Below are 16696 nucleotides of genomic sequence, written 5' to 3'. Positions count from 1 at the left end.
TGCTTTTACCATTTGTCCTAGGGTTCTGTCTGTCTGGTTTCTTTTTTTTAGTATAGTTTTTAGCGCTTGTTATCCCCGGTGGATTTGTTTTTTGGTTTGGTTGCTCTCTTCTTTCTTCCTTTCCTTTTTTTAAAATTTTTAATTTTTATTTTAATAACTTTATTTTCTATTATCTTATTTTATTTTTCTTTCTTTCTTTCTTTTTTTCTCCCTTTTCTTCTGAGCTGTGTAGCTGACAGGGTCTTGGTGCTCTGGCCGGGTGTCAGGCCTATGCTTCTGAGGTGGGAGAGCCGAGTTCAGGACTTTAGTCCACAAGAGACCTCCTGGCTCCACACGATATCAAATGGCAAAAGCTCTCCCAGAGATCTCCATCTCAACGCTAAGACCCAGCTCCACTCAATGACCAGCAAGCTACAGTGCTGGACACTCTGTGCCAAACAACTAGCAAGACAGGAACACAACCCCACCCATTAGCAGAGAGGCTGCCTAAAATCATAATAAGGTCACAGACACCCTGAAACACACCACCGGAGGTGGTTCTGCCCACCAGAAAGACAAGATCCAGCCTCATCCACCAGAACACAAGCACCAGTACCTTCCACCAGAAGCCTACACAAGCCACTGAACCAACTTTAGGCAATGGGGACAGACACCAAAAACAACGGGAACTATGAACCCGCAGCCTGTGAAAAGGAGACCCCAAACACAGTAAGTTAAGCAAAATAAGACAGAGAAACACAGCAGATGAAGGAGCAAGGCAAAAACCCACCAGACCAAACAAATGAAGAGGAAATAGGCAGTCTACCTGAAAAAGAATTCAGAGTAATGATAGTAAAGATGATCCAAAATCTTAGAATGGAGAAAATACAAGAAATGTTTAATAAAGACCTAGAAGAACTAAAGAGCAAACAATGATGAACAACACAATAAATGAAATTAAAAATTCTCTGGAAGGAATCAATAGCAGAATAACTGAGGCAGAAGAACGAATGAGTGACCTGGAAGATAAAATAGTGGAAATAACTACCACAGAGCAGAATAAAGAGAAAAGAACGAAAAGAATTGAGGCCAGTCTCAGAGACCTCTGGGACAACATTACACACACCAACATTCGAATTATAGGGGTCCCAGGAGAAGAAGAGAAAAAGAAAGGGACTGAGAAACTATTTTAAGAGATTATAGTTGAAAACTTCCCTAATATGGGAAAGGAAATAGTCAATCAAGTCCAAGAAGGGCAGAGAGTCCCATACAGGATAAATCCAAGGAGAAACACCAAGACACATATTAATCAAACTATCAAAAATTAAAAACAAAAAAATATTAAAAGCAACAAAGGAAAAACAACAAATAACATACAAGGGAATCCCCATAAGGTTAACAGCTGATCTTTCAGCAGAAACTCTGCAAGCCAGAAGGGAGTGGCAGGACATATTTAAAGTGATGAAACGGAAAAACCTACAACCAAGATTAGTCTACCCAGCAAGGATCTCATTCAGATTCGACAGAGAAATTAAAACCTTTACAGACAAGCAAAAGCTAAGAGAATTCAGCACCAGCAAACCAGCTTTAAAACAAATGCTAAAGGAACTTCTCTAGGCAGGAAACACAAGAGAAGGGAAAGACCTACAATAACACCCAAAACAATTAAGAAAATGGTAATAGGAACATCCGTATCGATAACTATCTTAAATGCAAATGGATTAAATGATCGAACCAAAATACATACACTGGCTGAATGGATACAAAAACGACCTGTATGTACGTTGTCTACAAGAGACACACTTCAGACCTAGGGATACATACAAACTGAAAGAGAGGGGATGATAAAAGATATTCTATGCAAGCGGAAATCAAAAGAAAGCTGGAGTAGCAATTCTTATATCAGACAAAATAGACTTTAAAGATTATTACAAGAGACAAAGAGGGACACTACATAATGATCAAGGGATCAATCCAAGAAGAAGATACAACAATTATAAATATATATGCACCCAACATAGGAGCACCTCAGTACATAAGGCAAATGCTAACAGCCATAAAAGGAGAAACCGACAGTAACACAATCATAGTAGGGAACTTTAACACCCCACTTTCACCAATGGACAGATCATCCAAAATGAAAATAAATAAGGAAACACAAGCTTTAAATGATACATTAAACAAGATGGACTTAATTGATATTTATAGGACATTCCATCCGAAAATATAGAATACACTTTCTTCTCAAGTGCTCGTGGAACATTCTCCAGGAAAGATCATGTCTTGGGTCACAAATCAAGCCTTGGTAAATTTGAGAAAATTGAAATCGTATCAAGTGTCTTTTCCGACCACAACGCTATGAGACTAGATATCAGTTACAGGAAAAGATCTGTAAAAAATACAAACACATGGAGGCTAAACAATACACTATTTAATAACGAAGTGATCACTGAAGAAATCAGAGGAAATCAAAAAATACCTAGAAACCAATGACAATGGAGACACGACGACCCAAAACCTATGGGATGCAGCAAAAGCAGTTCTAATAGGGAAGTTTATAGCAATGCAATCCTACCTTAAGAAACAGGAAACATCTCGAATAAACAACCTAACCTTGCACCTAAAGCAATTAGAGAAAGAAGAACAAAAAAGCCCCAAAGTTAGCAGAAGGAAAGAAATCATAAAGATCAGATCAGAAATAAATGAAAAAGAAATGAAAGAAACAATAGCAAAGATCAATAAAACTAAAAGCTGGTTCTTTGAGAAGATAAACAAAATTGATAAACCATTAGCCAGACTTATCAAGAAAAAAAGGGAGGAGACTCAAGTCTAGAATCAGAAATGAAAAAGCAGTAACAACTGACACTGCAGAAATACAAAGGGACATGAGAGATTACTACAAGCAACTCTATGCCAATAAAATGGACAACCTGGAAGAAATGGAAAAATTCTGAGAAAAGCGCAACCTTCCGAGAATGAACCAGGAAGAAATAGAAAATATAAACAGACCAATCACAAGCACTGAAATACAGACTGTGATTAAAAATCTTCCAACAAACAAAAGCCCAGGACCAGACGGCTTCACAGGCGAATTCTATCAAACATTCAGAGAAGAGATAACACCTATCCTTCTCAAACTCTTACAAAATGTAGCAGAGGGAGGAACACGCCCAAACACATTCTACAAGGCCAACATCACCCTGATACCAAAACCAGACAAAGATGTCACAAAGAAAGAAAATTACAGGCCAATATCACTGATGAACATAGATGCAAAAATCCTCAACAAAATACTAGCAAACAGAATCCAACAGCACATTAAAAGGATCATACACCATGAGCAAGTGGGGTTTATCCCAGGAACGCAGTGATTCTTCAGCATACGCAAATCAGTCAATGTGATAAACCATGTTAACAAATTGAAATAGCAAAACCATATGATCATCTCAATAGATGCAGAAAAAGCTTTCAACGCCCATTTATGATAAAAAATCCTCCAGGAAGTAGGCATAGAGGGAACTTACCTCAACATAATAGAGGCCATATATGAAAAACCCACAGCAAACATCATTCTCAATGGTGAAAAACTGAAACCATTTCCTCTAAGATCAGGAAAAAGACAAGGTTGTCCACTCTCACCACTATTATTCAACATAGTTTTGGAAGTTTTAGCCACAGCAATCAGACAAGAAAAAGGAATACAAAGAATCCAAATTGGAAAAGAAGTAAAGCTGTCACTGTTTGCAGATGACATGATACTGTACATAGAGAATCCTAAAGATGCTACCAGAAAACTACTAGAACTAATCAATGAATTTGGTAAAGTAGCAGGATACAAAATTAATGCACAGAAATCTCTTGGATTCCTATACACTAATAGTAAAAAAAATCTGAAAGAAATTAAGGAAACACTCCCATTTACTATTGCAACAAAAATAAAATACCTAAGAATAAACCTACCTAAGGAGATAAAAGACCTCTATGCAGAAAATTATAGGACACTGAAGAAAGAAATTAAAGATGATACAAATAGATGGAGAGATATACCATGTTCTTGGATTGGAAGAATCAACATTGTGAAAATGACTATAGTACCCAAAGCAATCTACAGATTCAGTGAAATCCCTATCAAACTACCAATGGCATTTTTCACAGAACTAGAACAAAAAATTTCACAATTTATATGGAAACACAAAAGACCCCAAGTAGCCAAAGCAATCTTGAGGGAAAAAACAGAGCTGGAGGAATCAGGCTCCCAGACTTCAGACTATACTACAAAGCTACAGTAATCAAGGCAGTATGGTACTGGCATGGAAACAGAAATATAGATCAATGCAACAGCATAGAAAGCCCAGAGGTAAGCCCACGCACATATGGTCACCTCATTTTTGATTAAGAAGGCAAGAATAGGGCCTTCCCTGGTGGCGCAGTGGTTGGGAGTCCACCTGCCGATGCAGGGGACATGGGTTCGTGCCCTGGTCCGGGAGGATCCACATGCCGTGGAGTGGCTGGGCCCATGAGCCATGGCCACTGAGCCTGCACGTCCAGAGCCTGTGCTCAGCAACAGGAGGGACCACAACAGTGAGAGACCCGCGTACCACAAAAAAAAAAAAAAAAAAGGCAAGAATATACGATGGAGAAAAGACAGTCTCTTCAGTAAGTGGTGCTGGGGAAACTGGACAGCTACATGCAAAAGAATGAAATTAGAACACTCCCTAACACTATACACAAAAATAAACTCAGAATGTATTCAAGACCTAAATGTAAGGCCAGACACTGTAAAACTCTTAGAGGAAAACATAGGTAGAACACTCTATGAAATACATCACAGCATGGCCCTTTTTGACCCACCTCCTAGAGACATGGAAATAAAACCAAAAATAAACAAATGGGACCTAATGAAACTTCAAAGCTTTTGCACAGCAAAGGAAACCATAAACAAGACCAAAAGACAACCCTCAGAATGGGAGAAAATATATGCAAATGAAGCAACTGGATTAATCTCCAAAATTTACAAGCAGCTTGTGCAGCTCAATATCAAAAAAACAAACAACCCAATCCAAAAATGGGCAGAAGACCTAAATAGACATTTATCCAAAGATGATATACAGATTGCCAACAAACACATGAAAGGATGCTCAACATCACTAACCGTTAGAGAAATGCAAATCAAAACTACAATGAGGTATCACCTCACACCAGTCAGAGTGGCTGTCATCAAAAAAAAAAAAAATGGCCATCGTCAAAAAATCTACAAACAGTAAATGCTGGAGAGGGTGTGGAGACAAGGGAACCCTCTTGCACTACTGGTGGGAATGTAAATTGATACAGCCACTATGGAGAACAGTATGGAAGTTCCTTAAAAAACTAAAAATAGAACTACCATATGACCCAGCAATCCCACTACTGGGCATATACCCTGAGAAAACCATAATTCAAAAAGAGTCATGTACCACAATGTTCATTGCAGCTCTATTTACAATAGCCAGGACGTGAAAGCAACCTAAGTGTCCATCAACAGATGAATGGATAAAGAAGATGTGGTACATATATACAATAGAATATTAGCCATAAAACGAAAGGAAACTGAGTTATTTGTAGTGAGGTGGATGGACCTAGGGTCTGTCATACAGAGTGAAGTAAGAAAGAAAAACAAATACTGTATGCTAATACATATATATGGAATCTTAAAAAAAAAAAAAAAAGGTTCTGAAGAACCTAGGGGCAGGACAGGAATAAAGACACAGATGAAGAGAATGGACTTGAGGACATCGGGAGGGGGCAGGGTAAGCTGGAACAAAGTGAGGGAGTGGCATGGACATATATACACTACCAAATGTAAAATAGATAGCTAGTAGGAAGCAGCTGCATAGCACAGAGAGATCAGCTGGGTGCTTTGTGACCACCTAGATGGGTGGGGGTGGGTGGGAGGGAGGGAGATGCAAGAGGGAGGAGATATGGGGATATATGTATATGTATAGCTGATTCACTTTGTTATAAAGCAGAAACTAACACACACACACACATTATAAAGCAATTATAATCCAATAAAGATGTTAAAAAGAATTGCTGGGTCATCTGGTGAATATGTGTTCGTCTTCTTTTTAACATATTGTCTAACTTTTCCAAACAGACCATTTGGCTGCACTATTTTATGTTCGCAACAGCAGTGTGTTCCAGTTTTTCCATATCTTCACCAACACTTGTTACCGTCAGGTTTTCCTGTAGTCATCTTGGAGGGTATGAAGTGGCATATCACTTATATTTTCCTAATGACTAATGACATCGAATACTTTTTACATATAGTAGTCAGCAATAAAAAAAGAGACAAACTGATACATGTTCCTACAACATGCAGGAACCGTGGGGGTGTGGGGGGAGAAAAAAGCATGCTAAGTGAAAGAAGCCAGACCCAAAAGACCACATATTGTATGATTCCATTTATGTGAAATTTTCAGAAAAGGCCAGGTGATAGAAAGCAAATCACTGATTGCTTGGGGATGGGCACAAGGGAAACTTCTTTTTTTGCTGTGCTACACGGCTTGTGGGATCTTAGTTCCCCGACCAGGGATTGAACCCAGGCCCTCAGCAGTGAAAGCGTGGAGTCCTATCCACTGGACCTCCAGGGAATTCCCACAAGAGAACTTTCTGATGTCGCAGAAATGTGGTTTTCTTTTGCAGAAATGTTTTAAAAGTGTTTTGTGGTGATGGTCGCACAACTCTATAAATTTATAAAAATTAAACTACATTCAAAATGGGTTAATTTTGGGACTTCCCTGGTGGTCCAGTGGTTAAGAATCCGTCTTCCAGTGCAGGGGACATGGGTTCGATCCCTGGTTGGGGAACTATAGATCCCACATGGCGAGGGGCAACTAAGCCAATGTGCTGCAACTACTGAGCCCACATGCTCTGGACCCCAAGAGCCACAACTGGAGAGAAGCCTGCATGCCACAACGAAGAGCCCAAGCACCACAATGAAAGATCCCACATGCCGCAGTGAAGGTCCCGTGTGCCGCAACTAAGACCTGATGCAGCCAAATTAAAAATTTTAAAAAAAGGCAAATTCTTAATGAACTGATTCAGGAAATGAAAAAAAAATTTTTTAAGTTACTTTTATGGTTTGTAAATTATACCTCAATAATACTGAAGAAAAACTATTTTAGAAAATTAATGCATAGTTGAACTTTCAAGGAATAGTAATAGTAAATCCCTAAGAGCCAGAAATGAAGAACAAACTGAAATTCAGTGTAAGGTAAAGAATAGACACTGACTGCCTTGGAGGTAGGAGAAGGTGGTGCAGTGAAGCTGGTAATAAAGAGGCTTGGATCTTATCACCTCGTGAAATAAAATTCATATTTTATGGCAAGACAAGAAAAAACAGCACTTCCTGGTGGCACAGTGGTTAAGAATCCACCTGCCAATGCAGGGGACACAGGTTTGACCCCTGGTCTGGGAAGATCCCACATGCCGCGGAGCAACTAAGCCCGTGTGCCACAACTACTGAGCCTGCATTCGAGTCCACGAGCCACAACTCTGAGCCTGTGTGCCACAACCACTGAAGCCTGTCTGCCTAGACGCTGTGCTCTCAACAAAGAGAAACCACCACAACAAAGAGTAGCCGCTGCTCGCCACAACTAGAGAAAGCCCATGTGCAGCAATGAAGACCCAACACAGCCAAAAATAAATAATAAATTTTTAAATATATATACATAAACAAAAAAATCTTCTGTGCCCTTTGGCCTCCTCTCTCCCCTGACTCTGCCTTTTTTTCTTTTTTTTCGGTACGTGAGCCTCTCACTGTTGTGGCTCCTCCCGTTGTGGAGCACAGGCTCCGGACGCGCAGGCTCAGCGGCCATGGCTCATGGGCCCAGCCGCTCCGCATCATGTGGGATCTTACCAGACCAGGGCACGAACCTGTGTCCCCTGCATCGGCAGGCGGACTCTCAACCACTGCGCCACCAGGGAAGCCTTCCTTGGTTTTTAGATGCATCACTCCAATCTCTGTTTCCATGGTCACATGGCATTCTCCCGTCTGTCTTTTCTAAGAACACTAGTCAGGTTAGGGCCCACCCTAATGATCTCATCTTAATTTGACTACATTTGCAATGACTCCATTTCCATATAAGGTCACATTCACAAGTGCTGGGGATTAGGACTTCAATATCTTTTTAGGGGGCACAATTCAACCCATAATGTCACTCACAGCAAGGAAAAGGAGATAAAGCTTTAGGCCAGCTAAGGACAGGGAGCTAGAACTGAAAGTTTTACAAAAAGCCAGAACCCAAGGAGTGCAGGGATCTTAGTCATCCTGGCAATTCTGCTGCCTGGAACAGTCCTGATCCTGAGTACGTATGTGCTCATTTGTTTAACTGGGCAAAGAACGGACACAAGTTGGAAGCGTAAAGAAGCCCCTGTGTCCTTGTCTTGTTGAAGTGAGGTTTTTATTTTCTGACAAACAAGGAAAATAAAGGAACAATGAACAGGCTAGAGAAGCAGCATAAACTGGCCTGAAAGAGTTAATCCTAGTTTTATTTTAACTGTTACTGATCTGTAGTGTCTGTAATTAGCTTTGTCCTTCACAAAGCTAACCTCTTAAGACTCTCTGACTCTGTGAATTATATCCTGCCCCTGGTATATACACCCCCTACACTCCCTTGTAACAAATAACCCCTTGGAGTGTTCTGCATTTCAGCAAGAAGGTCCTGGGCCAATAACCCAGAGATGAACAGACCCAATTACCTGGCTGCCTGACGCCAGCTATGACCATTTTGAAATAAAGCAGAGAGAAGAAGAATGCAAGACCTTCACTACTTTGATCCTTATCACCTACCCCAGACTGCAAGCCCCACCTATAAGACATTTCCTGATTCCCCAGGGAGGAGGGCACCGTTCTTGAGGCGCCAGCCTGCTATGTTCTCTCTTTGCTTGGCAAAGAACAAAGCTACTCTTTCTTTTTCCTCCAAAACTCTGCCTCTGTATTTCTATTGAGTGTCTGTGCAGAGAGCTAATATTTTGCCATCAAAGTGAAGGGAGGAAGAGACTGAGGTAAGGTTGGAGAGAGGGCATAAAAGAGACAAGACAGACATTCACTCCCTAGGTCATCACAGGCCACACCCATCCCTCCTGTCTCATGGGGAGGGGTGTGGGGAACTTCACACATTTAAATTCCCTCCTTGGCCCCTAAGGCCTCTTAAATTTGTGACTTTAGGCCCTAAATTTGAGGCAGAGTCTGAACGGGTCTCCCAGAACTCGATAGGTCATCTTTTGTCCATAAGCCATCTTTGATGTCTGTTTTCATTGCTTTTTAAATAAATGTGGGGACTTCCCTGGTGGCGCAGTGGTTAAGAATCCGCCTGCCAAGGCAGGGGACACGGGTTCGAGCCCTGGTCCAGGAAGATCCCACATATTGCAGAGCAACCAAGCCCGTGCGCCACAACTACTGAGCCTGTGCTCTAGAGCCTGTGAGCCGCAACTACTGAAGCCGGGGCGCCTAGAGCCCATGCGCCGCAACAAGAGAAGCCACCACAACGAGAAGCCTGCGCACCACAACGAAGAGTAGCCCCCACTTGCCGCAACTAGAGAAAGCCTGCGTGCAGCAACGAAGCCCCAATACAGCCAAAAACAAAATTAATTAATTAAAAAATACCATCAAATAAATGTGGGATGAGGTATTCCTTCCCCTTCACACTCCCAGTTAAGGGTGCTCTAGTTAACACCATGGTGCTGTAAGGTTTTTAATTTTATCTTTTTTTATTTTTTTATTTTTTATTTATTTATTTTTTTATTTTTTTGCGGTACACGGGCCTCTCACTGTTGTGGCCTCTCCCGTTGTGGAGCACAGGCTCCGGACGCGCAGGCTCACGGGCCCAGCCGCTCCATGGCATGTGGGATCTTCCCGGACCGGGGCACGAACCCATGTCCCCTGCATCGGCAGGCGGACTCTCAACCACTGCGCCACCAGGGAAGCCCTTTAATTTTATCTTTTATAATCAAATCATAGTCTGTTCACTCAAACTTTCGTAGCAAGGACAGGAGCTGGTCACAATATTGGGCACTGTGGCAGAACAAAGAGAAGATATGCATAACATCTGCCTGATGGAGCCCAGTTAGGGAGGCAAGTATGTTGCAAGGCGTGTGAGTGTGCTGAGGGCAACTTTTAATCACAGACTTGCTACTCAGTGTGCCCCGTCCACCCCCGACTCCCCCTGCCGCCTGCAGCGTTAGCACCATCTGGGAGCCTGTTAGAAATGCAGAATCTTAATCCAGCTCCAGACCTGAGTCAGGATCTTCATTTTAACAAGATTGCTAGCAGGTGATACGTGTGCACATGGGAGCTTTTGTCCAGGAGGCAGAAATTACTTCCTAGCTGGGTGTCCAAGGATGGTATCAATTCAGCCATCATCACCAGGACAAGGCCCTGTGCTGGGCACTGGGGACCTACAGAAGAAAGAAACATGTCCCTGCCCTCAAGGAGCTCACAGGCTAGCAGGGAGGCAGACAGACAACCACAGGAGTGGTGTAAAGGTAGGGGAGTAGCAGAGTCTGCTTTACAGAGGAGGTGGCTCTGAGATGCTCAACCTCTAATGCTAGTAGAGGCATCATTTGTTCTAAGAAAACTTATAAAGCAGGCACAGTTGATCCAGCACAGTACCACTCAATTTCCTGTCGGTTCCAAGTAAGGTAAGAGCTTTCTGATGGGATCATCTTTGCGCTGGGGTTCACACAGCTCTTTGCAAAGTGGCACAGTGCCTCTCAGAGCCTCGCTTTTCACAACTACAAAAATTGGCCAGTTTGAAATTTTAAAAGGAGTTATCAGGGTTATCCATGCTTTTATTGGAGTCACAAAGCCACGTTGTGAGAGGATGGCACGTAAGGACTAACATGAAAACTTACTGAATGGAAAAAAACAATGCTGCTGGACAGTATGTGCACTATGAGATCATGTTTAGAAAAATAGTCCCATACATGGTATATGCACTATTTTTTAACGTGTGCTATATATAAAACTATACATGTAGAAAAAGTACTGTAATAACTGACTTTCCTGAAGAGTGTAATTGGCCTTTATACACTTGAACAGCACTTCATTTTCAAAGAAACGTACTACTTAAACGAAAACATTTTAAAAGTACATTGGAAATTGGAAGTAATGTTAATCCCAATTATCTGAGTGGAGTGATTATGGATGAAATTTTCTAATATACTTTCTAAATTTCTTGCAATGAGCATATATCCATCAGGGCCTTTTGAATTGTCAGAAGCCCTAACCCTAGCCCACTTTCTTGCTGAGTCTGCAGGTCTCTGGCGCCCTCTGCCGAAGTATCTCTAAGGTGCATGTCGCTCTCCTGGGGGTCTTGTTAAAAAGTAGATTCTGTTTCAACGGGTGTGGGGCGGGACCTGGGAGTTAAACAGATTCCCAGGGGACCCGATGTTGGACCACACCTAACGACAAGGATTGAAACTGCTAGGCCACGAAGAGTTAGTCTACATCAGCAACCACAGTACCACCGCCACTGTCAGCCTTGGACAGCGGTCCAGGACTGCGCCAGGGAAAGCCTAAACCTAACGCGCAAAGGAGCCAACGCCGGGAGAAGGTGGCCTAGGACTCTGCCGGCGGCCCCGCCCCTCTAGGCCCTCGGGGAGCCTCTATTGGCCACCGCACCCACGTGAGCGTCGCGTCACGTGAGGCCGCAGTCCTACGCGGAGTGTGTTCTTCCGGGGGTCCGTGGCTGGCGCAGCGGGCTCCATGGTGGGATGCCGCAGGCCGAGAGGGGCAGTGTGTGCGCAGCCGCCTGCACCGACGCCTCCGCCAGCTTCCATCCGCCTCCCCAGGCCAACTCGCTGCGGCGCCGCATTTGGGGACACCTAAAATCCGTTCTCCGATTGGGTTAGTTCGCTTTTGGGGAAGATGCACACCTCCTACATCCACTCTCTACCTTTTTTAAAAAATATATATTTATTTATTTGGCCATGCCGGGACTTAGTTGGGGCACGTGGGATCTTTTTAGTTGGGGCGCGTGGGATCTTTTTAGTTGGGGCACGTGGGAGCTAGTTCCCGGGGCCAGGGATTGAACCCAGGCCCCCTGCATTGGGAGAGTTTTAGCCACTGGACCACCAGGGAAGTCTTCTCTATCTCTCATTTTGACTGAGAGAAATGTTCTGGACATTCCCCCCAATGCTGAGAACTCCTGAACTACCTCCCCATGTCTGCTAAGGTGTACGTCTTTGCCGCTTCCATCCCGAGTCATAGGCCAACTTCTGCTTGTTAAAGAGGTTTCATTGCATCTGCAACCCAGGGTTAGGCCCTGACCTAAGAATCAGTAGACAGGCTGATTCTTTAGGTGTAAGCCTGTTTAGGGCTAACCCAGTGGGAGCTGCCATGCTTGCGGTTGGTATCCTGCTGGCTGTAATTCTTGGAGTAAGTGGTCCAAAGTAAGATGAGTGACTGTGAGCCATGAGGTTTTTCTAGTCTTCTCAGTTGTGCAGCGGGCCTTCATAAGCCTTTACGTAAGCAGGCTGGCACTGGCATATACAGTGCTTCTGTGTAAATCGTGCAGAGACACTCTTTCCTCAAGACACTATATATTCAGTTGCTGGGAAACTGTTAACGAGAAATGAGAGTATTAGGTTTAGATGGACACCATCCCCAGAGGAAGCAGCTCTGTCTGCAGGCAGGTTTAAAACTCAAAACCAAGCAAGGGGTCTGCCTATCCTTTGTGTAGGAGGCTTCTGAAGGTCCTCTCTTCTCTCAAGGCTCTCCTTTAAAAAAGAAAGAAATCTGCAAGTTCTCCACGTGATGCTTGGGGTCGCCCTTCAAATAGTCCCGGGTGTGGTTTCCCCAGGAATGGCTGTGTCCTGGTTCAGAGCCAGGAGCCACACTGCCTGGGCTTGAATCCTGGCGGCTCCCCCCAACTGTGGCACTTTAGGCAAGTTACTTAATGCCTCGGGATTTTTATCTGTAAAATGAAGTTAAGGAACAAATGCAAATGTACTTAAAACAATTCGCAGAGGGCCTGGCTCAGAGTAGAAGCTCAAGAATGCCCGATGGGACCGGCCTGAGTGGGATGCAGCCTTCACAGCCTGGCGGGGAGACAGGACTTACACATGCTTTACCTGCTCCCGGGAAGTGAGGACTCTGCCCCTGATTTACTCATCCCTCATATCGAGTAATAAGTACTTGGCCCTCCGGGATTGAACTTCAAGCCTTGGTCACTGTGGGGGCAGTAAGAGACTGGTGTTCAATAGAAAATAACTGGATAGGAATTCGCATTTGACCTCGGCCCAAGGTCACATGGCTGGCAAGATGGCCAAGTATGGGTCTTCTCTGAGGTTGTTTCAGGTGTAAAGTGGGTGTGCGCCCTGCTGAGGGTTAAGTGAAGCCCTGTGCAGGAAAGCTCTGAGGACCCCCAGGCTGTGGTGGCCCGGCTGCCAGCAGTAACCATGACCCTGGCTGCTGTGAGGGGGTCTGCCGGTCATGCTGCCCAGGGCTGGCCGTGGCTGCAGTGACACTTTCTCCTGCAGGTGAACGTGGGCTTCTGCGTCTTAGGCATTATTGTGATGGCCACCACCAATTCTCTGATGTGGACGTTCTTTAGCCGGGGCCTCAGTTTCTCCATGTCTTCAGCCATTGCATCTGTCACAGTGACTTTTTCAAATATCCTCAGCTCGGTGAGTAGCCTGAACGTACAGTTTCTCTGTCCCAAACCTGGGCTCTGGGAGGGTTCTGGGTGGGTTGTCCTTGGGCAACCCCTGCTTCTACATAGGAGAAGGCCAGGAACTGAAGCAGAGGTTGGGCTGTGTCTTGACTCCTGGTGGCTGCCCCTCTAATCTCTAACTTGGAGGAATTCTCAAGTTAGATGGGGATGAAGTCCAACTGTCAAAAGCCTACTTGATTGCTGCTCCTCAGGGGTCTGTGAACTCAGGCAGGAGATGTGGAGGGTCGAGGTTCTTCTCTCCCAGGTGGGGCTGAGCCACTCAGCCCTGCAGTCCAGGCAGGGAGGACTTGGTGGACCAGTTGTGTGCTGGGCCTGGCTGCCGGCCTCTGCTGGGCTTTCTTGTGCACTTTGCTGGGTCCGATGCTGTGAGGAGGTACCCTCCCCACTTCTCCAGGTGAGATACGCTGAAGGTAACAGATGGGTTTCAGGCCCAAGACTTCCAGCGCCAGACCTTTCCTCCCACCCTAGGAGGGCACTCAGCCACAGGGGAGTCAGGTGGTGCCCACCCACCGTGGTCGCATCCTGTGGGCATGTGCCTGCCCAGCCTCACAGCTGTCTCTGTCCTGCAGGCCTTCCTGGATTTTGTGTTGTATGGAGAGTGCCAGGAGGTCTCGTGGTGGGGAGGAGTCTTCCTCATCCTCTGCGGACTCACCCTGATCCACAGGGAGCTCCCACCACCCAGGAAGGCTCTTCCACACAAGCAGCAGTAGCACCAGCGGGCTGGGCGGACCCGCTGGAAAGACAGTGATGGCGGCTCAGGCTCGGGTTGGCGTGTGGGGACTGCTTCTCAGGGCGATCTGGGTGTGCAGCCTTCTGACCCTCGGCCAAAGAGAGATGCTTCCCAGGGAACCAGGCCTGTGACCGAGCAGCCTTGCGGGTGGACAGCTCCGGCTTCGCAGCAGTGTTCTGCCCGAAGCCTTCTCGGTCCGTCTGCTCGGTGCTGTTGATTCTCACGCTCCACAACCCACCCAGTGAGCCATGACAGGTGTGGGAGACCCTGGGGTTGGTGGGCTTCCTGTGTGGACTTGAAACCATGCTGTAACTGCAGTCCTGTTGCCTAACAAAGGCAAGCCATGGAATTTTGGAATCAGTGACTGGTGGGGCTTTTGACAACTTCACACTGATATGTCAGGCCATCAGCGTCATGCTTCTGGATTATGGCAAGAGAAGGAAAATTAGGTAAATAAATACCTTTTTTGTAAGTTAAAACTGCCAGGTGTGGAATCTTAATTCTTTCCTACTTTTTTTCCTTTCCTAAGTTTTTGGAGTAAGAGCAGCCAGGGTGAGCTGCAATTCCCGGAGGGGGAGTTGAAACTCCTCCCACTGCTTCCAGACCTGGGGCTTGACTGCTCTCTGCCTGCGTGGTTCCTTCCTGACTTCACGCAGGCTGGTGCTCTTCAAATTCAGGAGCATCTGTCCATTCTCTTGGTCCCAAGGAGAAAGGCTTGACCTCACTTTGGGGGCCTAGTTTTATTTTACTTATTAGGAAAGGAAACTGGCCCAGAGGTTGCTCCCACCCCTTCATGTTACCTCTTCTGCCTTTTGGTCCCATGACATTTTTGTATCTTACGCCACGTGAATCTAATTCCTAGTTCAAAACAGTCTGTTTGCTGCCTGCACCCTCTCCCCGTGCATAGCTTCAAGTGCGATGCTCACCTGCCCCAGTTCCCCGGGGCTCCCCTGGCTGGCTGAGAGCCCTCTCAGCTCTCCTGAGCCTGACTGCCGGCCTCAGGAGGTCTCCTTTCACATCCCCTGCAGGAGAGAGGGCCTTCTTAGCCACGAGGCTGGGGGAGAGAAGGGTCGTGTCCAGCTGGCCCCTCCTCCCCATGCACATAGCACCTTCATTGCTCTCCTCCATTACTCGTGGCAGTGGCCGGGTGCTCTCCAGAGCTGTTCTGTGACTCCCAGTGACTTTGCTGTGGCCCAGCCCCCTCTCCAGCTGCTCCCTTGCTGCCTCCTTCCCTCCCCCACTCACCGTGCCTGAGTCACCCACACGTCTGCATCTCAGCAGTTCTCGAGGCCAGCACGGCCAGTCGTGCCTCCATGCTTTTGTGCCTGCTTTTCTCTTTGCCTTGGATTCCCTCCCCCTTCCCCTGTCCCTGGAAAACTCCTTCATATCCAACAGGGCACAATTTGCTGTGCTTTCTGAGCTCCCACAAGGGCCAAGGCCAAGCTGTGAGTCACAGAATGGTAATTGACTAGCCCCACTTTGACACATTGAAGCCTCCCAGCCTCACTGGGAAGGGAGGTACTCTTGTTACTCTCATTTTAGAGGTGAGCAAACTAAGGCTCAGAGAGGTTGGGTCATTTGCCCAAGGTCACACAGCTAATGAATGCCCGAATCACTGTGTGACTCCAGGGTTCGGCTCTTAATCCATATAAGCATCCTGCCTCCCCCTTCAGCACGTTAAAGCCCTGGAGAGGTCCTGTGGACGAGGAGCCTGTTTTCCAGTGTCTAATAGCACTCCCCAAGCCTCACCTCCTACCCCTCTGAAGGTGATGCTCCCTGGAACACTCTTCACAACTCCATGATCAAATCTGACCCCATTATTCTACCTGTGAGGAAGATGAAGACCATTCAAGGCTCTGCAGGGTGTGTTCACATATGTGAGTCAGGCACCCTGCCAAGGCCAGACGTGAAGACTGCTGAGAGCTGGTGGCCGGGCCTCCCTGAGCAGTTCACGAATAGGGCAAGAAGAGGTCCATCTCAAAGCAGACGTTGTCCTGATGGGACCCAGCCTCCCATCCAGACGCCTGCTGGATACATAAAGATGCTTGGTGCTGACCCAACCCTCTCACTCTCAACAGATGTGCCTGCAGGAGACCACGGGACACAATGAGATGTTTGTCTAAGAGGAAGGTTTGTCATTTTTCAAAAAGCAGAGAGACACGTGTCTCCACCTAAGAAGATGAGGAAGTGTTCACTGTGTCTCTTTACTCATTTCAGAGGTATCGTATCTTTTTTTTTTTTTTTTTTTTTTTTTTGCAGTACGCGGGCCTCT

At 45.7% G+C, this 16696-nt stretch overlaps 1 long non-coding RNA gene across 1 annotated transcript in view; it reads left to right on the top strand.

The window, feature by feature from the left end:
- Positions 1-11700: 11700 nt before the first annotated feature.
- Positions 11701-16696, top strand: part of LOC113610287 (uncharacterized) — a 5799-nt gene continuing 803 nt past the window's right edge. The window contains exons 1-2 of the long non-coding RNA XR_003429023.1: positions 11701-11866; positions 16503-16643. This is a non-coding gene — a long non-coding RNA (uncharacterized LOC113610287). The remainder of the gene's footprint in view (positions 11867-16502; positions 16644-16696) is intronic.

This window comes from Aethalodelphis obliquidens, unplaced genomic scaffold (genome assembly GCF_003676395.1).
Source record: "Aethalodelphis obliquidens isolate GAN/ISIS:26980383/991018 unplaced genomic scaffold, ASM367639v1 scaffold62, whole genome shotgun sequence".
NCBI classification, from domain to species: Eukaryota; Metazoa; Chordata; class Mammalia; order Artiodactyla; family Delphinidae; genus Aethalodelphis; species Aethalodelphis obliquidens.
Note: the sequence above shows the minus strand (reverse complement) of the source record. Positions and strands in the feature narration are given on the sequence as shown.